Source organism: Lagenorhynchus albirostris, chromosome X (genome assembly GCF_949774975.1).
Source record: "Lagenorhynchus albirostris chromosome X, mLagAlb1.1, whole genome shotgun sequence".
In the NCBI taxonomy this organism is placed as follows: Eukaryota; Metazoa; Chordata; class Mammalia; order Artiodactyla; family Delphinidae; genus Lagenorhynchus; species Lagenorhynchus albirostris.
The window spans coordinates 127,652,455-127,678,785 of record NC_083116.1 but is presented as its reverse complement, the minus strand read 5'-3'; the positions used below and the strand labels follow the sequence as shown (position 1 = coordinate 127,678,785).

General features: G+C 45.3%; 1 protein-coding gene and 2 pseudogenes across 1 annotated transcript in view; 1 reads left to right on the top strand and 2 right to left on the bottom strand.

Moving 5' to 3' along the window:
- Positions 1 to 26,331, top strand: part of STS (steroid sulfatase) — a 178,856-nt gene that overhangs the window by 21,178 nt on the left and 131,347 nt on the right. The window lies entirely within an intron of this gene.
- LOC132513358 (high mobility group protein B1-like) lies at positions 5,301 to 6,242 on the bottom strand (annotated as a pseudogene).
- Positions 16,624 to 17,040, bottom strand: LOC132513931 (prefoldin subunit 4-like; annotated as a pseudogene).

The window sequence follows — 26,331 nt, the reverse complement described above, 5'->3', positions numbered from 1 at the left end:
ACTGCTTTCCAGCACCCTCAGCTTCTCCGCCCACACGTGTGCACCTGCCACACCTGCCTGCTGTGCACAGTGGCGTGGACACTCCCGTGCACACACGAGGTGCTCTGAGTACGTGTCCGCTTTTTTTCCCCCTCCCACTTCAGGGCGCCAGCAGGAGAAGAAAGATCACGGTGCGGTATTCAGAAATGATAGGCGTGTCCGTTTGATGACTGCCAAGGTGTGACCGATCATTTCAGGAAGCCCAGCTCCCCGCTGATTTATAGATGAGGCACTAGGGGCCTGAGGGAGGACCCCGTGAAGAAACACAGGTGTTAAGTAACTTTTTTATGAGCGCTTCACCAGTCATCCGGTGATGACTTTACAGCCTGTGATATAAGTCCACATAACTTCCCCGGGCTGCCCAATGAGTATTCAAAGCCCGGAGCTCTTGGCTGGGGTTCTGTCCAGTGCAGTCAGTGGAAAAGCTGTGTGAGGTCCCTGCGGTCAAGGCACCTTCTCTGTGTGCCGGAGAATAGCTCTGTCTGAAAGCCTCATGAGTTGATGAGTTGGATTTTTTTTTTTTTTTTTTTTTTTTTTTTTTGCTTCTGGGAATAGTTAGTCTGTCTACAGGTCCCTGTTTTGTTCCTTTTCTGGAATAGTTAAATAATACATGGGGTAAGAGTTAATTACGTAAGTCGAAGGGCTAAGTGTTAGTTACTATGGGCAGATGGAGGTTTGAATTATCTGGCGTGGGACTAATGAAAGTTAGTATGTGTTTTACTTGGAGTGTTACCTTTTAAAAAAAAAAAATCTGTAAAACCACCTGCAAGAATTGATATGTATTCATTTGTTTGTTTGCTCTGGAACAAGGAGGTCTTGTGGGAGAGGAAAGCAATTGCCTAGTAGTCTTTATTTGATTCTTTCTGGATGAAATTCATACTTTGAAAACACCTGCGGGTAAAAACAAGAAACCTAAGAGGAAGTGAGTAAAGAGGTGCACTTTGTGCTGTAGCTTGACTCAAAAGAGAAATTGGGTCCGTTAACCCTAGCTATCGAAGTATTAGAACCACTGCTTCTGAGTTGGATACAAGGAATATGAATAAGAAGTATTTGCCGTCAAATGTATTCCATGAAAGACGAGTGTCATTCTCAGCTTAGTACTTGCTGCTTTTCTGAAACATAATTTTGAGGAGTTAATAGCAGTTCCACTTTTTTTTTTTTACCTTTTTTCCATGTCACATCTTTCTTTTTTTTTCATACTTAGGAATTTGGTTTTTTTTTTTTTTTTTTTGGCTGCATTGAGTCTTCGTTGCTGCGTGCAGACTTCCTTAGTTGCGGCGAGCGGGGGCTACTTTTCCTTGCGGTGCATGGGCTTCTCATTGCGGTGGCTTCTCTTGTTGCGGAACACCGGCTCTAGACACGCGGGCTTAAGTAGTTGTGGCACGTGGGCTCAGAAGTTGTGGCTCACGGGCTCAGTAGTTGTGGCTCACGGGCTCTAGAGCACAGGCTCAGTAGTTGTGGAGCATGGGCTTAGTTGCTCCGCGGATGTGGGATCTTCCCGGACCAGGGCTTGAACCCATGTTCCCTGCATTGACAGGTGGATTCTTAACCACTGTGCCACCCGGGAAGTCCCACAGATCTTTATTTTCTGTTCTGAATATACAAGTTCAAAGTCTGGCATGAGCCACTTGAATCTGTGTCCTGAAAAATGACAACCAGATTTCCTACCTACTTGAGAGGTGTGTACGTCGATCACTGAGTGTGTCCTCAGGACCATGGCTTCCACCACTCCTTGTGGCTACACTGGCTATGTTTTTGGATGTGCTGTTTATTATTCCAGTGTTTGGCCACGTAGACAGGGTTTGGCTTCTGTATAAAGGAGCTGGGTTAAACAGGGAATGAGTCTGTGGTTCAGAAATCAGCCTGTCCATTCTGCAAATGTACGTCAATTACAGAGAAACCAGCCTCTGGGACAGTGTGTCCTTTGCAGTGCATGCCATACATAATCTACCTGTTATGAACCAGCCAAATATATTATTTTTTTCCCCAGAGATAGATGCTAAGAAATGCATGTAACCCCCCGTTCAGCCTCACCCTCCACGTTTCCCTTGTTAATGAATGATCGGAATGAATTAAGATGTCTAGTTCTTGCTTACTTTACTTCTTATCCAGGTATCCGCAGGTTTCCTGTCCACATCCGTTTTGCCCTTTGTGCTCACCCTTGCAGATTGAGTCAGAGGGCTGCTAGAAAGCATTGCCACCCAAGATGATGTTACTAAAAATGGTGAAACTATTTTACTGGAAGATTACTCCGCGGCTTGGTTATTTGCCGTAGGGCACTCTGTGTGTTCAGTAAACCCATGGCAATACCTGACAGATTATTCCTATGAATTGGTGTCTCCAGGGTCATTCATATTTCCCAACTGAGATATTGCCCCATATTCATTTATAATGAGATTTTAATATAACAGCTGATGCCATCAGGATTCAGAACTGTAAAAGCTTTCACTGCGTGGGGAAAAAAAAAAGATATAAAGTCTCCCTCTATTTGTATTTAAAAGCGAAACAGTAAATGTCAGGCATCCCTTAAAAGGCTGGATGAAACAGGCATTAAAGGTTTATGGGTAAAAATCCTAAGCGGTGTTCTGCAGACCAGTCGCCACCTCTGTTGTTTTCTTTGCTTCTTGTCTTCTGATTAAAATCCCCACTTTGTTTGGATATTAACCTTGTAAAACTCTATCAGTCAGTCAGTGAACTCTTACCTAGGACCCCTGGGATCCAGGTAAAAAAAGGTGTAGCAGGGCTTCCCTGGTGGCGCAGTGGTTGGGAGCCTGCCTGCCGATGCAGGGGACACGGATCCGTGCCCCGGTCCGGGAAGATCCCACGTGCCGCGGAGCGGCTGGGCCCATGAGCCATGGCCGCTGAGCCTGCGCGTCCGGAGCCTGTGCTCCGCAACGGGAGAGGCCACAGCAGCGAGAGGCCTGCGTACCGCAAAAAAAAAAAAAAAAAGGTGTAGCAATGATGAAACACAATGGCAGTCTCACCTCCAAGGCTGTCCAAGATGGAAAACAAAACTCGGGAAATGCTGCAAGTGCCAGTGTCAGGGATCATTAAATGCCTATCAGGAGCATCGAGTGCTGGGCTCAGCTGGGCTCAGCTAGGGCAGCCGGCTTGACTGTCAACTATGGTAGGAAGCCTGCAGGTGAGACTGAATGGGTCCCGGGTCCAGTGTTCCTCTTTAGTGGTTCCAGGATGGGGGAGTTGTCTTGTCTACAGATAGATGGAGAGTTGGGGTGGGGAGGTCTCCTTTACGGTTAATCTGTCTACCCCAGGGTTTCTCAGCTGCAGAACTGGAAGATGCTTTGCTGTAGGGACTGACCTGTGCGTGGAGGATATTTAGGACCCACCTGCTAGATGGCAGTATCAACCCCCCTCCCAAATGTGACAACCAGACTTGTCTCCAGGTGTCGCCCCATGTCCCTTCAGCTCCAGATGACAACCACTGACCTACAGTAAGCATTTAAAACGCACAAGGCACTATTCACAATAGCCAAGACATGGAAGCAACCCAAGTGCCCATCAACAGACGGTTGGATAAAGAAGATGTGGTACATATATACAATGGAATATTACTCAGCCATAAAAAAGAATAAAATATTGCCATTTGCAGCCACATGGATGGACCTAGAGTGTCTTATGCTTAGTGAAATAAGTCAGACAGAGAAAGACAAATACTCTATGATATCACATGTATGTGGAATCTCAAAAATAATACAAATGAATGCACATGCAAAACAGAAACAGACACAGAAAACAAACTTATGGTTACTAAAGGGGAGAGGGACATTGGAGGGACAAACTGGGGGTATAGGATTAACAGATACAGACTACTCTATATAAAATAGGTAAGCAGCAAGGATTTACTGTATAGCACGGGGAATTACAGCCATTCTCTTGTAATAACCTGTAATGGAATATAGTCTGCAGAAACCCGGAATCACGATGCTCTGCACCTGAAATTAACACAACATTGTAAATCAACTATACTTCATAAAACAATAGAATAAAATGCATCAGTCAGAGCTTTGCGGTGGAGCAGGGTTCCTCAGCCTGGGCACCACAGTGCTGACTTTGGGGGCCGCATCATTCTTTTTTTTTTTTTTTAAAACCTCTGCAATTATTAGTTTATTAGTATCATCCAGGACTCAGATCTTCTGTATTCCTCCTGAAATTACATAAAACAAATGCAAATGGAAAGAATCCAAGTCAAAATTATATAACAAAACAGCACTCCATCACAAAAGCGTGTAAAATTACAAGAACGCTATTTTAGAACACTGGCGCTTTAAGAGAACGATAATCTCAAAAACGACAACATTGCCAAATTGTTCCCTAAACTGTTAAGCAGATAAACATATGACCCTGATGAATGAGCTTGAGTGTTGTAAAGAAAAATCAAATTCAAATAAATCAGATAATTCGTACTGAAATACAAAGTTTGTCTTCTTCCCTCATGTCTGTTTCATTTATAAAGGGGCAAACCATAATACAGGAAAATATACCTGATTTAAAATGTGGTATACGATTTTAAAAGTTGGCCCAATTAATTAAAAATACCTTTAATGGAGGATCTCAAGTTTCCTAAACAATCCATATTTAGATAAATAGGAGAAGACATTTACAGCCAGCACTTTTTCTCCAGAGCCTTTGTTGGGACTAATATCAACAACAAAAAAAAACGTAATATGGCAGTCTTGTATTTTAAGCTCACGCTTTTGGGGATACATTCTCAGTCTTAAACGTGGGAACTGCAAATATAACTGCCATTACATGGTAATGGGAGTTAAAGGATGTAGAGTCCTCATGTAAAGATTAGAATATACTTTTCTATTAGTCCTTCAAGGACAGACTTTCAAAATGTTTGATTCTAATAATCCCGTGCTGTGAGTAGATTGGTTACTCTTCACTTTGTAAATGAACCTGGGCTATGTGACATCTGATATCCACCGATCAAGATTTGAGTTTCAGTTATGGATGAAAACTGTCTCAATTAAGCTTTTATCACCCTCATCATGAGTATGCAGGGTGCATACACAAAAGCTTTTTATCAGCTAACTCTACGAAAGATAAACACTGTAATAATTCGTGTGATTCAAAATGGGCAATAGCAGAAGACTAGCTTCCCCTTAGGAACAAACTTTTCAGACCTATGAAAAGGACAACAACACTAATAAAAAAAATTGTGTTTACTTAGAAGCATTCAGAATGTCAACAAAACAGCTGCAACTTTTCTTTTTTCTGCCATTACAGAGTGGTATTCAGTTAACAGAACAACAATTATTTCGTATAAGCTGCATCAGACAGCTGAAGATGAAAAAACTACCATCCCCATATATAACTAATTTGTGCTGTGCACCAACAAGAACCTGCTTTAAATTTCCATGCCAATTTACAACCCCCATACTGTACCAGGCAAGGTTAGTGGCTATTGAAAATACCACCAGGACAGGGCTATCTAAAGATACATTCGGTAGTGTGTTAACTATACAAAAAAAGACACTGTACAGTTTAAAAAAAAATCTTACATTTCAGTTTTTTTTCTTTAAAAGGAGTGAGTTGTGTACAGGGGGGTTAAATGCTTTATAGACAAGAAAAAAAAAACTGTGCTGGAACCAACTTATTCATCATCATCATCATCTTCCTCCTCTTCCTTCTTTTTCTTGCTTTTTGCAGCCTTGACGACTCCCTTTTTTTGCTGCATCAGGCTTCCCTTTAGCTCCGTTTGCAGCAATATCCTTTCCGTACTTTTCCTTCAGCTTAGCAGCCGTCTCCTAAGGCTGCTTGTCATCTGCAGCAGTGTTTTTCCACATCTCTCCCAGTTTCTTTGCAACATCGCCCATGGATAGGCCAGGATGCTCTCCTTTGATTTTTGGACGATACTCAGAACAAAACAAGAAAAAGGCCGAAGGAGGCCTCTTGGGTGCATTGGGATCCTTGAACTTCTTTTTTGTTTCCCCTTTAGGAGGGATATAAGTTTTCATTTCTCTTTCATAACGGGCCTTGTCCGCTTTTGCCATGTCTTCAAACTTTCCTTTCTCTTTAGCAGACGTGGTCTTCCACCTCTCTGAGCACTTCTTAGAAAACTCTGAGAAGTTGACGGGAGCATCTGGGTGCTTCCTCTTGTGCTCCTGCCGGCAAGTTTGCACAAACAATGTATATGATGACATTTCACCTTTCGGCTTCTTAGGATCTCCTTTGCCCATGCTTGATTATTTTTCCTCCGCGAGGCAGAGTCGCCCAGTGCCGTCCGGCTCTCACTTGCCCCGGCACTGTCTCTATGGAGCTCAATGTACTGCAATTCCGCATCACTCTTTGATGTGGGAGCGTCCTGTGCACCGCAGGGGCTTGAGAACACCTGCGCCCTGGTCCAAACATTGCTGAAGGCTTCCTGGGGAGGCAGAGCATCCTCTGCTTAGCACCTGTGAACTGGAGACAGGAAGGAGCCCCTGGAGGCCTGACGGAAGTGGGAAGAGGGCCCCTGCGTCCTGTCTGCAGCTCTTCCCCCAGGTTTCCAGGCAGCTTTCACTCTTGCTGGAGGACGCCCCAGCTTGTCCGAGCTGAGTCACTGGGCCAGGGTTTCCTGGGTCCCTACGTGCCGCCTCTGCCACAGATGAGGAAACTGTGGGCTTATGTGAGTTCACGGGATTGGCCAAGACACTGTTCAGCGTAGGACGGCTTTGCCAGGGCTGACTTCTTCAATTGCTTTTCTACAGAGCCCTGCCTTCTGATCCACAGCCCTTTGTCTGTAACCAGAAAGAAAAGAAAGAGATTGGAAGCCCAGTGTCTGGCAGCAACACTTATTCTGAACCAAGGAATGTAAAACTGATGTACCGTTGAATAGTCTTTCTTTAGCCGACAGAATGCAAATATTCATCGTGTTTATCGCTGCGGAACCATTAATATGTGTGGTTGCAGGTTGCTTTCTAAAACTTTGCTCAAGGTATATGGATTACATGATATATTTGAAGATATAGTATGTGTGTGTGTGTGTGTATATATATATATGAAGGTAATGGTACATATATACATATATAGATATCTATATATATGAAGGTAATGGTGAACATATACACGTATAGATGTATTATACCTATATATATGAAGGTAATGGTGAACATATACATGTATAGATGTTTTATACATATATATATGAAGGTAATGGTGAATATATACATATATATTCCAGTTTTATTGAACGACAAATTTATAGATATTCCAGTCTTACTCAGATATCGTTGACCTTAACATCGTATACCTTTCAGATGTACAGCACAGTGATTTGGTATACCATGTGTATTGTCAAATGATGAGCACCATAATTTTAGTGACCATCCATCACCTCACATGGTTACAATTTTTGGTTGGTTCAGTTGCCGAATGGTGTGTGGGACAGAATGAATGCTTTCAGTGTAGAAAACGACTGTGTCTGTTACGAGGGCCAAAAGCCGTCCTAAGGCAGCTCAGCGTTGGAGGGGGGTCTTTGAATCCTTCTAATAAATTAGTTTTGATTTTTTTTTAAAGCCATTACTTTGTAAAATCCAAAGAATTCTGAGCTCTGAAACACAGCTAGCCACACTTGTTTGTGTTTTTTTGAGACCGAGGACTTGGGGTTGTAATTGCCAGCAGGGCAGGGTTCATTTTTAGCTCGTGGTGACTTTGAACATCAGATGGTGTTTGCACTATGTGGGTGTGTTTTTTTTTTTCCCATTTACTGTATCATCATATGCTCTCTTATACCCTCAGAAGCAGCTTGCAGTGCTTAAAACCTCATGACCTTTCTGCACTGTCCAAGCTTTGCAATAGTGTGAAAACGCTCCGAAATCTAAATGCGGCCAGAAGAGTTGGGCAGAAGGACTGTGCCTTTTGGACCCTGTGCTCAGAGCTTCTGTGCCCCGTGTGCTCAGGGGGCAGCTTCTCCCCAGCCTGTGCACCCGAAAGGCAAAGAACCCCTAACTCAGATGGACCGTGTGGGTTATGAGGGCCCAGCCTGGTGTTCTGTGGCCCTGGACGTACTAAACTGAAAGGCATGTATTGACTTTGAAAAGGCCAGCTATGTGATTCCGTTAAAAAAAAAAAAAAAAAAAAAGTGCCAAGTCCATTTTTGGTTAATTAAGAAGAAGGGAAAATTGTCGTTTGGTGAGCAAGCATGTATGCCTCTGCGTCAGGATTTCCCAGCCTGGGCACAGCTGATCTGTGGGCCTGGGGAATTCTTTGTCGTGGGATGGGTCTTGTGCATCGTGGGATGTTTAGGCCCATCTTTGGACACCATCCTGGAGATGCCAATAGCACCTGCCCTGTTGTGAGAACCAGAATGACTCCAGACACCACTAACACCTCTGGGGGGTGGGGTTGGGGGCGGGCGTTGGGGACGAGCTGCAGAGTCTCCCCTCGTTGACAACTGCCGGGCTAGAAAAAGCATTTAAGAATTAGTAAGACAGAGCTTGGACTGAGAGCACGATGCACCACCTTGGCACGAATGATACCTGGGGCCGGATCGTTCTTTTGTTGGCAGTGCATTGTGGGATATTCATGTGCATCCCTGGATTCTACACACGGGATGCCAGTGGCTAGAAGGTCACAGCTTGTGAGCACAGCTGTGTTGCTTGTGGAGCAACGCCCACAAGCTGTGACAACCAAAAATGTGTCCAGACAGTGCCACCTGTCCCCCAGAAGACAAAGTAACTGGGGCTTGACAGTCGTTGGTCTAGGCGGATCTTATATTACAGGTGGGAAAAAATAAATCTGTGTTCTATAGGTAGCGTTGGGGCCAAGAGTTTTCCTGCCCCACCATCTTGTCACCCATCCCCTGGGACATCCAAAGGGGTGTCGAAAGCCATTTGCCTTCCTGGGCATGCCAGGTCACGTCACATAATTGACATCTCCTGAGGCAGACTCATCACGGTCAGCAGCACGCAGTCGAGTCCAGGAACTTCTAATTGCAAATGAGTCCAGGTGAGGAGTTCATTAATCAAGGAGGTGATAGTCATAACTGTCTAGAGCTAGAGGGTGCATCCTCAGGTTTTTTTGGTTGGAAGTGACAGAAACTCAATGCCGCCTCACTCACACCCAGAAAGGGATTTTTTCAGTTGCACAGATGGGAGGGAGGCTCACAGCGTCAGAGGAAGAGCCCCAGGAACCAGGACCGTTGGCCTTAAGGAGCTGAAAATTCTTTGTAAGTCCAACTGATATGACTTGTCACTGCCGTCTGTGGCTGCTGGTGGAGGGGACCACTGTATTTGAGAGTTGCTGGTTTTGCATCCTGGTTAAATGCAGTGGTGTTATTACCATTTTATGTACATTTGGGAGTGGATGTTTTGGTAGTTATCCGTCACTGGATACAAATTACCGCACATTTAAGGGCTTAGAACAACATCCATTGATTATCTCCGTGTCTGTGGGTCAGGTGTCCCCGCATGGCTTACCTGGCTCGTCTGCTCACGACGGTCTTTACAAGCCTGCAAAATATTGGCCACAGTCGTATTATCACCTGAAAGCTTGGAATCCCCTTCTAAGCTCATTCAACAGGTTGGCAGAATCTAGTTCCCTGTGGTTGTAGGACTGGGACCCTCAGCTCCTAGGGGCCACCCCTCCCTAAAGGCATTTCACACCACGACTGTTTGTTCCATCCAGGCCAGGAGGATTGCAAATCCTCTGCTTGGAGTCTGTTTCCAAGGGATCACCTGATTAGGCCAGGCCCACCCACTTCAATATCCTCGTTGAGTTGCACAAAGTCAGTTGATTAGGGACCTCAATCATATTCCTTCACTTTTGCCGAGTCTTACATCTCAGCACCCCCCCACACACACACATCCTCAAGAGGAGAGGATCACACAAAGATGTGGGTACCAGGAGGTGGGAGCCATGGAGGCTATCTTAGATTCCTGCCTACGACAGATGCCTTTTTGTGGCGGGACCTGGGAACCTAAACAGGATTTGGAAAATAGGTCTCTCTGGACAGCCCTTGCCTCCCTACACCCAGTAGACCCTAGTGACATCCTTCTTCTGTGATCCTAGCTACCAGGTCAGCTCTCCCCTCCCCCCAGCCCCGTTCGGTCCACCCAGGCCTTACAGCAGAAAGTGTTCTCTTATTGGTTGGAAGTTATCACTCCACTGCTGTCCGTGTAGTCCTTCCTTCTGTCCTTACGCAGAAGGTTCATTGGACCCGAGTCTATGGTCCCTGGGCCACGCTGGTGGGCCCAGATCGTCACCAGCGGTGACCTACAGTCCTGTTTGCGTTCACAGTGGGGGGTTGGCATTTGTCCACATCTCAGTTTGAGGCTGGAACATCATGCTAGTGAAATCAGAAGACTTGGTGGTGTTTTCTTAAAAAGTAAACTTCAGCTTGATGTGTCTTTTTTAACGCCTTTTTAAAAAAACTTGGGGTAAAATTCAACAAATGGCATGTTAACCGTTCTAAAGTGTGTAACTGAGAGGCATTTAGTGTATCCAGCCACTTTGTTCAACTGGTACCTCTCTCTAGTTCTAGAACTTGTTCATTATTCCCCCCACCAAAACCCCATACCCTTTATCAGTCGCCCCCAAACCCAACCTCCTTTCCCTTTAGCCTCTACCACTCATCTCCTTTCTGTGTCTGTGGATTCACCTCTTCTGGACGTTACCTATAAATGGGCTCACACAATATGTGGCCTTTTGTGTCTGGCTTCGCTCCCTGAGCATCGTGTTTTCAAGACTTGTCCACGTTGTAGAACCCTGTTCTTTTTTATGGCTGAATCCTGTAGCATTTTATGGCTGGACTGCATTTTGTTTATCCGTTTACCTGTTGTTGAGCGTGTGGGTTTTCACGTTTCAGCTCTTGTGAGCTGTGAGCCCCGGGTGTGCAGATGTCTTTAACAGTGTGGTTCCGCTTCTTTTGGGTGTACACACAGAAGTGGTCTGGCCAAGTCATGTGGCCAGTTTATGTTTCACTTTCTGAGCAGCTGCCGTGCTGTTTTTCACCTCCAGGTTTCATCTCTCTTCATTGTTGAGGTCCTCATTTTAGATGGTTGTCTCTGCTGTGGCTGAGCGGCCCTGAGAGGTAAAATTACAGCGTCTCCTGTCAGAATTTGTGTTGAGGAAGATGCAGTTTATCCGTGAGAGAGCGCCTGGCAAAGCCTCAGTTTGTACCATGAGAGTTTGTACGACTTGTTTCTGTCTGCCCAGCAGCCTGTTGGGAAAGGTGGGACAGCCAAGGCTCAGGTAAAATACAAGGAAGGAGGGGCCCAGAAACCAGTCACCTGAAACACAGGGTCACATGGTTCCAAGGTCACGAAAGGAGGCCCGTGGGTCCCGAGAGGCCATCAAACCTGTCCTGGTGGCTGGAGATGGGCTTGAAATTCCGTAGGGGCGATTCCTGGTCCTGTTGGGAGTTGCCGTCGGGCGGGGCTGCTGGTGTTCCAGGTGGTGGCAGGGATCCCAGAAGTCTCTGAGTTGTTGAGTTGAATCTGCTCCCCAACTTGAAATGGGCCACGGAGCCGGGAGTAAACAGGGTCTTCTGGAACCCTCCCTCCACCTGCCTGTTCTCCATCACACGTCACCTACCTCTCACCTGCGCCTCCCTCTCCTCTCCACCCACAAAGTGTTATTACCCCCATCCAAGCCTGCCTTGGTCTGGGGACAGAACTGGGTGTCCTGAGGTCCAGGGGGTGGAACCAATGGCCCATCACCTTATGAAGATTCAAATTCCAGTTAGATCAGGAGCCTTTCTCTCTGTGTTGACTGCACCAATTTCCATCTCTCTTCCAACCCCATTTCCTCACCCTCAACACATACAGTTGTGTCCAGTGGACACATTACGAGATTAGGGATTTTATCAAACACAGCGGTGTGAAAGCGGCTGAGTGACTACTTACAACTTATTTGCAGCAAAAAAAAGTGCTCCTGGCCACTGCCCAAGCATTCATTAGGACATGAAGCCTCCTAGGGTACGATGGTGTGTGTGCAGTATACGTGGCACCTAATTATATATTCCATTAGAGCCATTGGAAGAATCAATATGGTGACTCCAGATGGCCTTCTTTAAAGAATTACATGAATGCCATACATTCCCAGCTACCTTTGAGCATAGCTGCCACTGAAGTTTTCAAATGGAATGTCTGTTTCTGTGATTTTTTTCACTTCTGCATCTTTTAAGCTGAATGAACCTTGTGCACAAAGTTGTACTTTGAGTATGATTATTTTTTCTTGGTTCCAATAGTGAGCGAAATTAGAAAGACTAGTGTCATTTTGACTTGTGATAACTGCATAGCAGGGATATTGGGGGATCCTTTCTGTGGCCCTTTTATATTTTCCTACCAATGTAACAGTTGGTTATTTACCAAGTTGCTTGGAATGCTTCCCACAGTTAGTCACTTTTATTCATAGACTTTGTTTTTCAGTAAGACTTTTAGGATTTCCTTCTTCACCAAACCTGGAGTCCCCTATTGCATCCGTGCTGTCCCAGGAGAATTTTCCCTGCAGCACATAATTAACTACATTCTCAGCTTCATCATCATCTCTTGCAGGAAACACTTCTGCTTTTCCTGCAAAGATGCTCAGTGCTGCTTCTTCCTGGGATTCTGGAAGAACAAAAATTCATGAAATGAATTTGTCTCCATGTAGTTGAAAACCAAAACGGATATGCCGTTGCTACGTTCATAAAAATATGTTTAACAAATAGGGCTCACTGTCTGTTTTCCGTATATTATACAGTAATCATTGAATTTAAGTAAATTTGATTGGAAAGAATTAGCATCCACCCTTGGCAGCCTTTCAATGATAAAAAGATGCCTTGAATTAAAAACTTGGACAATTCCATGGAAATAATCTTGAAGATACTGCTGTCTTTGGAGATCTTACTAAAAATCATTACTTTGGACGATCCGTGAAGCCTAAGAGTATCGGGTACTCATTTAAAACAGAGGCAATGAAAAGCATCGTGCTTGCCCCCCAGAACCCCGTGTACCTTTGAGCCACCATGCCTGCACCACGTGCAGAGTCTAGAAGCCTCAAGAACCCAGTTGTTGGTAACTCTGGCCCTGAGCCACTGCCCTGGGCCATTCCCCACACTCCATCCCATTACACAGTTTACTCTGTGGGTCAAACCCCGTTTGCTTTTCTGTCTTGTTTCTACCCACACATTGTTGACCTTTCCTGAGACCTTAGCTTCTCTCTGCCGTGCTGGTTCCGCATCCTGGTGGGCTGCCTCAGACAGACGCTGGGGAAGGTCCTCCCAAGCGGACGTGTCCCTGCCAGGAACATCAGGAGACAAGTCAGTCACACACACACACGTTCACATCTAGCAGAAAGAGAGAAAAAGCATAAAACATGTAAAAGCCCAACCACCTTATTCAATTTACAGTGGCACACAAGGGCACTCTGTTCTCAATTTACATACATACATTTTTAATTCAGTCTGTGTTATTTTTATTTAAGTGATGTAACGCCTGTTTACAAATGTTTTGAGGCTTATTTTACGTATTTTGAAATTCACCCACTTGCACCAGTCAGTGGTTTGCGTTAAATTACCAAGTTGTGCGATCATCACCGTAAATCCGTTTTAGAACGTTTTCATCACTCCAGTGAGATCCTTCACGCCTGATTCTTTTCATCCCCACTCCCACCCCGGGCCTGAAGATGTCTTTAAGAAGTCAGATTTTTCTCAATTTCATCATATTTCTTGGAACCCTGTGATTATTGCTCTCGGGGATGTTGCCAATCATCAGATCATATCATTCTGCTCCATGACCCTATAATCCTTGTCTTACAAGGTCCCAGAACTAATCGCTCAAGCAAGAGGAAATAAAACTTATGTGTTCTCTCCATCTCCATGCCCCTCACTGCTTGGAATGCTTGTCTTTTGTCTGCCTTTACACTAAATCGTCTGACCTTCTTCTGCCATTTTCACTCTTTTCTCCTAACTGCTTGAAATTATGGTCATTTCCAAAGGAAAGGTATATGGACCAATACTTAGGTCCTTAAGACTGATTTCCCTTATAAACAAGTCATTGTCTGTCAATGAGATGATCATTACTTGTCTATCTCAGACTGCTCTCATTTGAACAAATGTACAGTTATTTCAAAAGGCACAGCTAATTGTAGGAGTAAGGGAAATGCACTGAATATGGGCAAATTACACAGTTGTAAATAAAATCAAAACTTGAAATCTGGACATGGAAGCATGCTAGGGTATTATTTGGTAAGGATTTTCAAAAGAGAGAAGATACCAAGTGAGATAATTTGCAATTATACAGTAGACTCCCAGGCCTGGCCCAGGCAGTGAATAATGAGTTCTTACCTATAGATAATGAAACCGGCACAGAAGCCTGATCTACTGGTGATCTGGGACTTTAGCTCCTGGACATCGGCTGGAAGTACTGCCCAGCTAAAAGCTTAATATCTGATAAACTCTCTTCTTTCTGGAAACTTTATCCCACAGATAAAATATTGCTCTGAAATTGACTGTGATAAACCAGGAAGAATTGGTTGGTGAAGCGAAGTGATAGAAATCCTCAGAAGGAAGTGACCTCTTTTACAATCTATAATAGTGAATGGCCAACGCGTGCCCTGGGGTTTAGAGTCGTTCAGATAAAAATAGATAATATCTCCTCGCCAGGGACTCTGAAAAAGGAATGACTCAAGCATTAAAATGGACTCAGACATGAATGTCTGCCATTGCAATCACAAATCCGTAAAGGGTCCAGCGGAGGAGGGAGAAAGCAAGAAATCGGCCTAGCAAAATAGGGTTTCCCTCTAATGAACCCAGACTTTGAAAGGGAGTATTCGGGAGGTTGGGGAAGGGCAGAGAATCATGAAATGAATGGCTTCAGATCTGCATCATGTCAGGAAGACCAAAAACCCCAAACAAACTCCTCAAAATACTCACCTGGTGCTCTAGTTCCCAAGTCTACCTGGGCAATTTCCATGCCCTTGGATGGGACAGCATGCCCACTGCATCAGATCTAATCCTTAGAAAGGTAAAAATCCATTTAAACAGCACCTGTATTTTCAAAGTTCTGAAGCCGTACCGGCGGATGTCACGGAGCCCCACCTGGAATCGGCCCTATTCGCTTTATGTGTCTGACTCCACATGGTGCTGGTACGTTTCTTGGAGACCATCACGTGGAAATGCTCACCTGATCCACTGCACAATGTTGACTCATATCCTGGGCTGTGCCTTCGGGATTGCTTGTTGTTTGATCTCCTCACACGAGCTGAGACCCCTTTTGCATTCCCCGGCATTTTAAATCCAACCCCCTCCTGGGATCCCCCAGGATCACAGCCTCACAGACTCTCATGGGTAGCGGGAAACTTTGCTACCTCTGAAACTCTGAAAAGTCTACACAAACAAGCAAACTAACTAATTGACTGGCCAGCCAATGGCTGTTGACAAATTGGACTCACCTCTCTCCCTTTAATCCTTAGACTTGCCTTAGATTTTAGGCTGCCTCAGTGATCCCTTCTGGCTTCCCAAAGCCACCTTCTTAATCAATCCTCTTTATCCCCTCAGGTCCACGTCACAGACTTTCATCTCCACCTCTATCTAACTGGCTTGGCGTCTCCTGGATCTTCTTTCCCAAGGTCACCTTTGACCGTCTTACTGCCAGTTCCAGTATCTCTTCCTTTCGATGATTCCCACTTCTGGCTCTTTGCATACCTTTCAGCATGCTCTTTCTGAGCTGCGTTCTCTGGTTCTTTTCCCCACCTCTGCCCCTGGAAGTTTCAGTTTACTCACGCTTGTGTCTTATGCCCTTCTTTTCTTCTGTTTCCCCTCGCTGGGCAATCTCACCCACAGCCGTGGCATCAAATGTCACCCTTAGTCCTGTTTCCTAATTCCCTATCCTGTGCTCTGCTTTCTCCCCTCATTCTAGTATCCGGGGAGACAGTACTGGTATCGTGAGTGATGGTAGGCACCGTTCCAGATACAAAACCTATATCTCAATCCCACCTTTTCTACATACAAGCTGAGCTGGTAAAAACTTCTGTAAATGTCAGTTTCCCCTTCTGTAAAATGGGAAGGAATAATAGAAGATAGATAATTTAGGTTAACATAGATGATACATATTTACAGTATCAGGATCATAGGTAATATATAGTCACGGTATTAGGAGAATGCCTAGCGCATTAGTAGCCCTTAGTAATTGACAATGGCGATAATATTTTATTGTCTTTTTCCTGTGACATGAGCTACAAATATTTTCCAAACTAGGCATGTGCAAAATTCAACCTTTAGCTGCTCTTTTCCAAATCGCTGTACCTTCAGTCCATGTGCTGGAAGCATTCATGTCCATCCCCCCATTCCCTTATCCAGTTAGTCATCCACCTGGCTGGCTTAGTTTCTGAAGTACCTCTCTGACTCCATGGCCACCATCTGCCGATGCTCATCTTAGGAGTTTCACCGCAATGCACTATTTGGATGCGTCCAATAAGGGGGGGGGGGCGTTTGGGCACTATAGCCCTGTCTGTGGCGAAAGTTCACAATTGTCTTTCCACCTTCCTATCTTGCTTCTCCACTCACCCTCAAATTCTGTACTTACCTGGTTCTTTGTTCTTTTTCTTAGAAACAGTATTCATGTTTATTAAACACATTTTTAAAGTATTATTAGGTGTTTAACTTTCATGAGCTTCAAGGTTTACTTTTCTCCCCAGTTCTGCATAACTGAACTTTCAAATCTGCCAACTCCCACTGAAATGACTCCACTCTGGATTCTAAGGCGTCAATTTCTTGCAGATTTTCCTTTGCTTCTTCTAACATTTCTCCTGTTTCTTCTTGAGAGTGACTGTTGAAAACACAGGGAGACCAATCTGATGAGGTATCACTAAGCGGTCATCGTCTGCAAGCATGATGTACTCACAAGCATCTTCGAACTTTTGGAGTTGTTTCTTTCTTCACTTCTATTTCTTCCTTCAGCTCTGTGACTCTACTTATATTCTGTGCAAATTTTTTTGTTTTTTTAATCTCCTGTTTAATCTCCTCAAAGCCACATTGATGTCTTCTGCACCTGCCCTTTTTATGGTGGCCGCCATCTTGGGTGGTTCTTTGTTCTTTAATTCATCTCCATTCCATCCAGAATGTTCCTTGAAAGTGGATGTTGTATTGCCACTTTAGAACCATTTCCATGTTTCCTGGCAACTCCGTGACCAATCTAGTCGCAAAGGACTCACCCTTGGCCCTTTGGCCAATACCCCATTGATACCAAGATTTCACATTGTCCCTGAAGCACCTGAAAGGATTTTATATCCTGGGGTGATCTCCATGGTAAGAGCCAGGATGCCAGCGATGCCTTTTGTACCAAGGGGAAGAAGGTGAGGGTGGAAACCCAGGCAGCACGTTTTTGGAGCAGAGCATAAATGGAAGTTGAAACTCTGTCAACAGATTCCCTTAGGGTGCATCCCTTCCCCACATACCCATGCCCCCGCAAGTCTTTGTGTCTTCCTAGGAGTCGGTGAGCCCCAGTTGGAAGACTCGTGACCTGGATTACTGGATTCACCTCCTCCCTGGTCTCATTTTCTGCCAAACTTCATTCGATCAACATCTACCCATTTTGCCTCTGTGAGAGTAATTTGCTCACAATGTGTCTCCGTTTTCTTTGAAAACCTACCTAGTCTGACTTTGGAAGAAACTCTTGCTTTTGGCCTTCGGATGCTTCCAAAATCTGTTTCCATTTCACTCAGTGAGCCTCACCTTTCACGTCGCCTCTGTAAACATTCCATTGCAGGGAGGCCGGCTAGTTTTCTGTGGGCATATCCCTTAGCTATTTCTGCGTTCAGCTCATTAATAGCCAATTGTGTTGCTTGCTAAAATGAAATTATTACGGAAGTAATAACATTTATGTGTCCCCTAACAAGTAGTGTGAACATTAACTTTTCCTGCCGCCTCATCCCGCATTGATTTTACACAGCGGAAACTTTTTTCCTCAGGTCACTGTACTTGGGGACAGTTCAGGGACATCTGATAGATCAGAGAGAGATGGAGGGTTACGGTGCAGTAAACACATTCCTTCTGTCGACATAGAACACTTATACAGAATCAGAATGTTCATTATCGTGGGGCATTAGCAAAAAAATAAAGTTTTGCCCTTTCCATTTTTTTATACCTACGAGAGCTTCAACGCTGAGAGGCAGTAATTCTGTTCAGTGATGTAGCGCTTCTAAGCTGAGCTTAATTTGGGGAAAGAGCTGATTTGCTGTCGGCACAGAGAAGGGAATTGCAGCTCCCAGCAGCCTCTCCTACTGTGCACGCTCCCTACGAGTGCCGAGTGCCACGGGGGCATCACGTGGTTCCGTGACCCCAGTTCATCAGTCTTCCTCCGGCTGTTGCCTCTGCCCTTATTCTCTTGAGACAAAACTTTCCGCTTTCTTGACCGACTTCTCGAGAAGGTCATAGTTAGCTTTCTCCAGTCCTTGACCTCCGGTTTTCTCTCTGTTCACTAGATCTGTCTGAATGGTGTTGTGACCTCTTTGGTTTCTAAAACCAACCGGGGGGTGAAACACCAGGAAACGGCATTGTTCACACTTGTTAAAGTCTTTTCCTGGTGAACGCCGGCACCCGATACGAGTTGCCCTCTGCTGCTACAGTTGGCCACATGTCAACGGGTAGGAATATTCCCCCTGTGGGGAAGGCTGGTGGTGCCACGTGGGGAGCCAAAACGGGGTCTGGGAGGAGCCCTGGGAGTCTGCTGCAGTGTCAGCTGCCTTCCTGTGTGCCCGTGGGTCAGGCACTCACCTTTCACGGGGCTCCATCGTCTCACCTGTAGATTGAGGCCCTTTGGATTTTAATTCCTGGACTCTATAGAGTCCGGCCCTTTGGTTTGAGCCAAAACACCCATATTCTGCAGAGTTCCCAGGCTACAATTTGAGATCAGCTATCCCGAGCTGTAAAACCAAAACCAGGGGTTACTTTAATGAATGTGACTGCACTTTGGGGTAGGGGGTGGTAATCAAGTCCTAGGTCATTCATCAAAGTCTTCCCCTAAGGGAGCTGGCATGTTCCATAAATCCCCCCAGCTACCCTAGATGAATAATTTTACACTGAAAGCAAGTAATCATGAATCTGCCTCTAAATCTCGTCTTTAAATCCACGCTCAGAAGTTGACAGACTGTCCGTCCTCCTGAGTCAGATGCCACTTATCAGCCTATATATGGTCAGGCCACTCAGTATGGCTGTTCTCTTGTTCCCTGTACGTCCCCTGCTTGACCAGTCCCTGCTTTGCCTACACCCTACTCACAGGACCGTGCTTGGCCCCTGCCCCTTAGGCCAGAGCTGCCCCCCCTGTTGGTTTATTAAAGGGAGACATCTGCCCTCGTGATGATTGTTAACCTGAGGGGCTGTGGGCTCCTGGTTTCCCTGGTAATGGATGAGCCCACTTCATGTTTATTCCCTCTATAAATGGTAGCCTCCTTCTCCCCCGCTGCTTGCGGAGATTCTTGCCATGTCCTGTGTGTTCTGTGCTGTACACAGCGGGGGTGTTGCTCCAGGACCCTTCGCTTCTGACGTCTAAGTTCCCCCGTCCAGTAAACCATCGGTGCCGCTGTCGCTCTTTCTTCCGTCTCGCAGCTGGGTAGCGACAGAGCTTGCGGGGTGCAGCCGCACAGCCCGTGACCGGCAAGGAAAGCCCAAAGCTGGTGCTTCTCGCTCATGGCCTGCTTCTCAATGCCGTAACTCAAGCCCATCTCTGTAGAGAAAGGCAGCGGTAGCATCCACTGAGGAACGCTTCATGGTTTAGTTGGCACGGCCATTATATCTGCCGACCCAAGGGTGTGGGACTCAAGTCCGTGGGCAGACAGAAAAACAGAAGCGGTGTTGGCCATCGATGCTTTGAAAATTCTACACACATCAGTTCAGTAAGTTATCACGGTTAGCATAAAATGTTAAGACTATGAAGACTGGTCTGCCAGCTGCCGGGTCCCAAGGTAAAGTGAAGCCCCATTTCACGATGAAGCGGTCATCGTGAAAATGCCAGTTAATAAGGTGAGGTCATGCCAAGAACGGTTAAGGCTGAGGAATATGAGGGATGCTGCTTTAGAGAACCGTGACCTTCCATGAGGTGTTGACATAAACACCCCAAGGACGTGTCCTGAGCAAGGACGGGACGCTGCAAAGCCCACTGAAGTGTAAGGATACAGGTGTGTGACGTGTGGCCATCAGCCGTTGGTGGAGTGCCCGGCCCACCACCTGACATCACCGTCAGACACCTGGCAAAACGCGAGCACACCCCGACATCATGGTACATTCAGGCTGTTTATTGACTTACTGCTGGCCTTGCAAGTCCAAGGCGGTTTCAGGAACCTCGTCGTCATGGCCGAGATGCAGTTTGTTTGTCCCATGAGTTGGTGCTATGTGGATGGCCTTTTTTTTTTTTTTTAACATCTTTATTGGGGTATAATTGCTTTACAATGGTGTGTTAGTTTCTGCTTTATAACAAAGTGAATCAGCTATACATATGTTCCCATATCTCTTCCCTCTTGCGCCTCCCTCCCTCCCACCCTCCCTATCCCACCCCTCCAGGCGGTCACAAAGCACCGAGCTGATCTCCCTGTGCCATGCGGCTGCTTCCCACTAGCTATCTACCTTACGTTTGTTAGTGTATATATGTCCATGACTCTCTCTCGCCCTGTCACAGCTCACCCTTCCCCCTCCCCATATCCTCAAGTCCATTCTCCAGTAGGTCTGTGTCTTTATTCCTGTCTTACCCCTAGGTTCTTCATGTGGATGGCCTTTTAGAAAAAGGTTATAGTTTATACTTTGTTTCTGTTTCCTAAGGCTCTACCCAACTTTTTGTTACAAATTTTCCCCCCACTTAAATCTCACGTGAACGAATGATCATGTTCATATCCTTCGTCATTGACCATAGATTCAGTAATTGAAGGGCTTACAGATGATCCTAGATTCAATAATTGAAGGGTATACAGTTGATGATAGTCGATAATTGAAGGGTTTACAGACAATCATAGATTCCATAGTTGAAAGGTTTACAGATGATCACAGATTCCACAGTGGAAGGGTTTACGGATAATGATGATAGATTCAGTAGTTGATGGGTTTACAGATGATGATGATAGATTCAGTAGTTGTCAGCATTTTGCCATATAGGCTTGATCCATCCAAAATCAATGGCCGTCTTGTAGTGTCTTTCATGAAGCAGTTCATCCCACAGTGGGTGCGAGAGTCCTTCAGAATCTAGAGGAAGAGAAGCGGCGTGAAGCTAGTGTACAGGTGTGTGCTTTAGGTGTTGGCTCTGTGTTAATAATGTGCCCTAAAGTGCCTGGAGCTGGGCTCCCCCTGAACCCCAGAGGATGGATGTTCCTTATCGTGGAGTGACTATAACTTGCCGCTACCAGCAGGTGTCCGTCATAGCTTTTGAACCAATGTATCTGACTAGACTTGGAAATGGAATCTAGCGTTAGCTCAGAACTTTGACCCCCCCCCCCCCGCCCAGGTCCTTTTACCTGTAACCAGGGGAAATCGTCTTTTCACAAACACAGCCTGTTACAGGTGGGATGGGTAGGAAAGTGCTTTGAACAACAGTGAATGCCTGTGGAATGTGTAAGCGTCCTGGGGTTGCTTTACGGATGCTGGTTTAAGACAGGGTAGAAATGAGGAAATTTGGGACAACCTGCAGATAGGAGAAAGGTGGGTGAGTTCTTGATCAGCTCTAGCTTTCCTCCATTTCTCCCTCCCTGTATTCTAGGAGGTGGGTACACTGGGGGTACCCATCCATTGTTGGAGAAGGCTGCTTGTTCTGGGTTGAAGAGTGACACCCTCTCCCCAACCCCTGCTGCCAATCAGTTATTGGCAGAACCTTGGAATGCGACCTTATTTGGAAGTAGGGTCACTGAGGATGTACATAGTAAAGGTGAGGTCCCACAGGAGTCAGGTGGGCCCCTGATCCAGTGCGGCTGTGTCATTATAAAGAGACTCATAGAGCCTTGCGGAGGGAGAATGATGGGAAGATACACGGCGAGAACTCCACGTGCTGATGCAGGCAGAACTTACAGTGGCAGGTCTACAAGCCCAGAAACACCAGGGGTTGCTGGCAACCGTAGTCAAGCTGTATATCTTACTCAATTTGTTTTCACATTTACAGTTTTTATAGAGGTTGATAATTATAATAGTTTCCCACAGCTCTTTATTTCCAGTTCTTTTTTTTTTCTTTTGGCCACGCCTCGAAGCTTGTGGGATCTTAGTGCCCCCGCCAGGGATCGAACCTGCGCCTCGGTAGTGGAAGCTCAGAGTCCTAACCACTGGAACACCAAGGACTCCCTCTTCATTTCCAGTTCTTCGTGAAACTTCTGAATTCCCCAAGACTCTTGCTAGTTCCCCAGGAGAAACCTTCAGAACTTGTCGTACAACTAATTGAAGACATAAATGCAGCAAACATTTAGTGAGATCCCCCTTCTGTCTGCTGCTACACACAGCCTTTTGGACAATGGGAAGTACAAAGAAGATGTGGCTTCCATGGGGAGAATGGCTCAGTTGATTTGAGACTCAGGGGCAAAATCGTTCACCCAAGATCGTCCAGGTTATTAAACAGGACCTCCCTGTGCTTGATTCCATAGTTAAAGGTTTTACTAGGATAGCACACAGAATAGGTTCTGGGAGATATTAATTGCATCTCCAGTATGCAGTTTTGCAAATGGAGATGTTTTCTTTCTGTAACATATGAGTGAAAACAATTACGTGATCCTGAGAGCCTTCCATTTCTTGAAGTATCAAATGACCAACTGACCCTTTGAAAATTACAGTATTCTTAGAATATAATGAAGACAGTAACAACCTCCAGAGCAAACCAGAAAATGGCCTGAGTAAGATGAAGACAACACAAATTGAATTTGTTGGCACATTGGAAACTGTCCCCACCCATGGCAAAAAAAGACATTTCCGAGGTTGTAATTCTTTCCCCTCATTGGGTCAACGTTATTCTGTTTAGCTGATTTATGGAATTTGTTTTGTGTCGTAAGTTCATACTCGGCCCCATTTCAGGCATAAATGCCACTTGGCAGTTGGACTGAACTACGAAAAATCCTAACATTTTCGACTGTGGGTTTGAAATCAACCCAGCCTCCCAGCAACATAATTGAGTCTCCACCCTGGGAAACAGGGAAATACCACGTGGCTTTTGTTGCTTTCGAAGGGGCTTCTGTGAATTAGGAGTGCAGCTGTCTAATTTGGTCTGATTCCAGATGTCGTTGATATATAGTGACATCTTGGCACTCACTCTGATTAAATTCCCAGGATTTCCACAGTTGAATGTCGATACACAATTTCTTATCTGAAGTCCTTGGAGCCAGGACTCCAAGGACTGGAGCTTGGAATTGAGTTATGCATGCTTTAGAAAGTTAACAAGTGCCTCTTCCGTAGCTCATAGGACCCCCTCAGCAGGTGGTGGCAGCACTCTGAAATCAAACGTGTTAATATTCCTGCAGAAAAATGTATGACTATTTCTCCCAGTGGGATACATGAAGACAACTGCTCTGATAGTTACACTGTATTCAAATACTGGTAAATTAAATTGTATGAGGATAGACCATCAGCACCCTGGGTACTTCCTGTCTCTAAGGAAAGCATGAGATGTAGGCAAGTCAAAGTAAGAAGTAGCTGTACACGAACCCGTGACATATGTCCATGATCTCTGGATGCTCGAGTGCCTTTGCGATGGGGTGCCTTAGAGTCAGCCTAGTACTCTCATCCTGTACTATTTGGCCAAGCTGTGATGGTTAGGGAATAAGGGTCTACAGGGACCAAATGGTCATGTGAAAATCGACCCTCTCAGGGACTTCTTTTATTACAGTCTGTCTTGTCAATCTAGTGTCCTTTCTGAGTGGTCTCTCTTGTGGAGCGAATTTGCCATAATCTCTGGTTCTTGAGGCCAAGAATTAACAGATCACATATCTTAGCCATATCTGGGTCAGGGGTCGGCCAACAGTTTCTGTATAAGACCACATACATGGTAAATATTGTTGGCTTTGCAGATCATATGGTCAGCTGTGCAATGACAGGGCAAAAGCAGCCATAGACGGTACATAAATGAACATGTGCACGGCTGCGTTTCCAATAACACGTTATCTACAAAAACAGGTAGTGGGCTGGTTTGACCCGGGGGTCATAGTTTGCCAACCCCTGTGCTACGTGATTTTTTTTTTCCACTGTAGTTCACAATTCTGTGATCATGACCACCACTGTTAACTTTGCCCTTATCAGTATACAACCAACGTAGAAGGGAAGAAAATGTTTATCTGCTCTTCATGGAATACAGAAACCTGTGGTTTGATAGATTTCATATCAAAGAATAAATAAGTACCTGAAGTGTTACATTTCACAAGAAGTGTGTGAGAGAGCACACTAGAAACTGTATTATTTTACAGTTTTGTTCTAGCCTGGCTTGTCTACTCTTGGTATGCTGGTGCTTGGACTACTTGGGGAATATTTCTTAGAAAACCCTTCCTGTGTGGGTGAGGATGAAGAGGTGATTTGAGTTCACATTGCCATCGTCTTGGCTGTTTTTTCACGACCGTCCACCTAAGCTAGAAGACCTCTCTCCCACAGCTTGTAAGGGTTTCTCTGGGATCATAGCTTAGTGGCAAGATAGGGCTGTTTTCATCCGTGTTACATGTATTTTCAGGACTAAAGTTCGTATCAGCTTCTGTCTTTCATGGAGCCCCAGGAAATAGATCCTGGGACCAGATCTGCAAACCTATGGCAAAACCATCGGTCGAATTTCATCCACTGACCTTTTCATCCTTTTCATCTGTTTACCATCTTTCTAGACCATCTTCTTCAAGTAAGAGTCCTCCGAGGCTGACCTTGTCTGGTAACCATGCTTCTGGGCTATTGCTAATGACAAATACCTTCCTTCTTTCCTCTCACTGTTACTCACGAGGTGTCTTAACCTACTTTTGATGCTTTCCCAGTGCACTTGAGCCTAGTGTTTCATGACAGTGCAGCATGATACTAGCAAACAGCTGAGGCACGAGGGCTGAGACAAGACGGATGCCTCAAGTCGGTTCAGGTTGGGTTTCGCTGCCAAATAAAAAACAAAATGTACAAAAATCTTTCGGTTTCCAGGGCTTTTGGTGTCTCGCAATCAAGGACAAGGAACGGTGGGTTCTAACTCCGCCCTTACACCACTGTCGTGATTTTCAGTGTTGTACAACTAAAACCGCATTTGGAGAGGGGATGAGATCGATGAAAAAATGACCAAGTAAATGACAGTTGCGACGATTAGATAAACAGTGGGAAGGGTCACGGAGCATGCTTACTGTTAACTCACGAACTAAATCAAAATATAGGTTCCTAATAATAAAGCAGACCTAACCCCCTGATCTTCAATTTTCTTGTTCTGTGGCTATAACTTGGGTTATAAATTTCATCTCCAGAGACTTTTATTTTCACACAACTTATCACAGTCATAGTGGAAATACCACTCACAATTGGCTGTGCGTGACTGTTGGAACACACTGGTGTGACACGCCCCCTCCAGCCCCATCCACATTTTTGCCAATCTCTGGCATCACACTGGGTTTAATGATGACCAGACCGATTATCTAACGCAGTTTCTCAACCTTGGCACTAGCGATGTTTGAGACCAGCTCGTTCTTTGCGGTGCGGGACTGGGTTGGATGCGTGTTTGTGGTTGGCAGTGGGAGAGGCTGTTCTGTGCATCATAAGGTAATTAGCAGCATCCCTGGCCTCTCCTCACTGGATACCAATAGCATCCACACATTTGCGAGAACGAGAAATGTCTCTAGACATCGTCCAGTGGCCCCTGTGGGGCAAAATCGCCCCGGGTGAAAACACGCCAGCGTTATTTTGAAAAGTGTGCTCTGCGCATGGGCCATTAGACTTTCCTATGTGTGTGTTCCTCCTGCAGGTATAGTCCCTGGTGGCAATACCACTGTGAGAGGCATTGTGACTTAATCCCTTTAGACGTGTTTGTTCCTCTCCATAAAGTATCAAATGCGGGTCAAAGGGCTTCCATGCTGATCTCTTAAAATCTGTTTCCTGTCAATAAAAGGTGTGCGCACAAGAAAGGAAAAATGATGATGTGGGTCTTCCCTGCCCTGCAAGGGGAGTCACCCACGTGTTCAAATCTGCGTCCTTACGATCTTAATCTTGCCAATTAATATCCTGGAGAGAGGGCAGAAGAGGTGACCATGCCCAGAGATTCCTTCATTCCTGAAGACAGAGGTGAAGGGTCAACACTGATAGCACACCATTCCTTTTCTAAAATTTTTTTCTAACTTTTATTAATTTTTATTGGAGTATAGTTGATTTTAAATGTTGTGTTAGTTTCAGGTGTACAGCAAAGTGAATCAGTT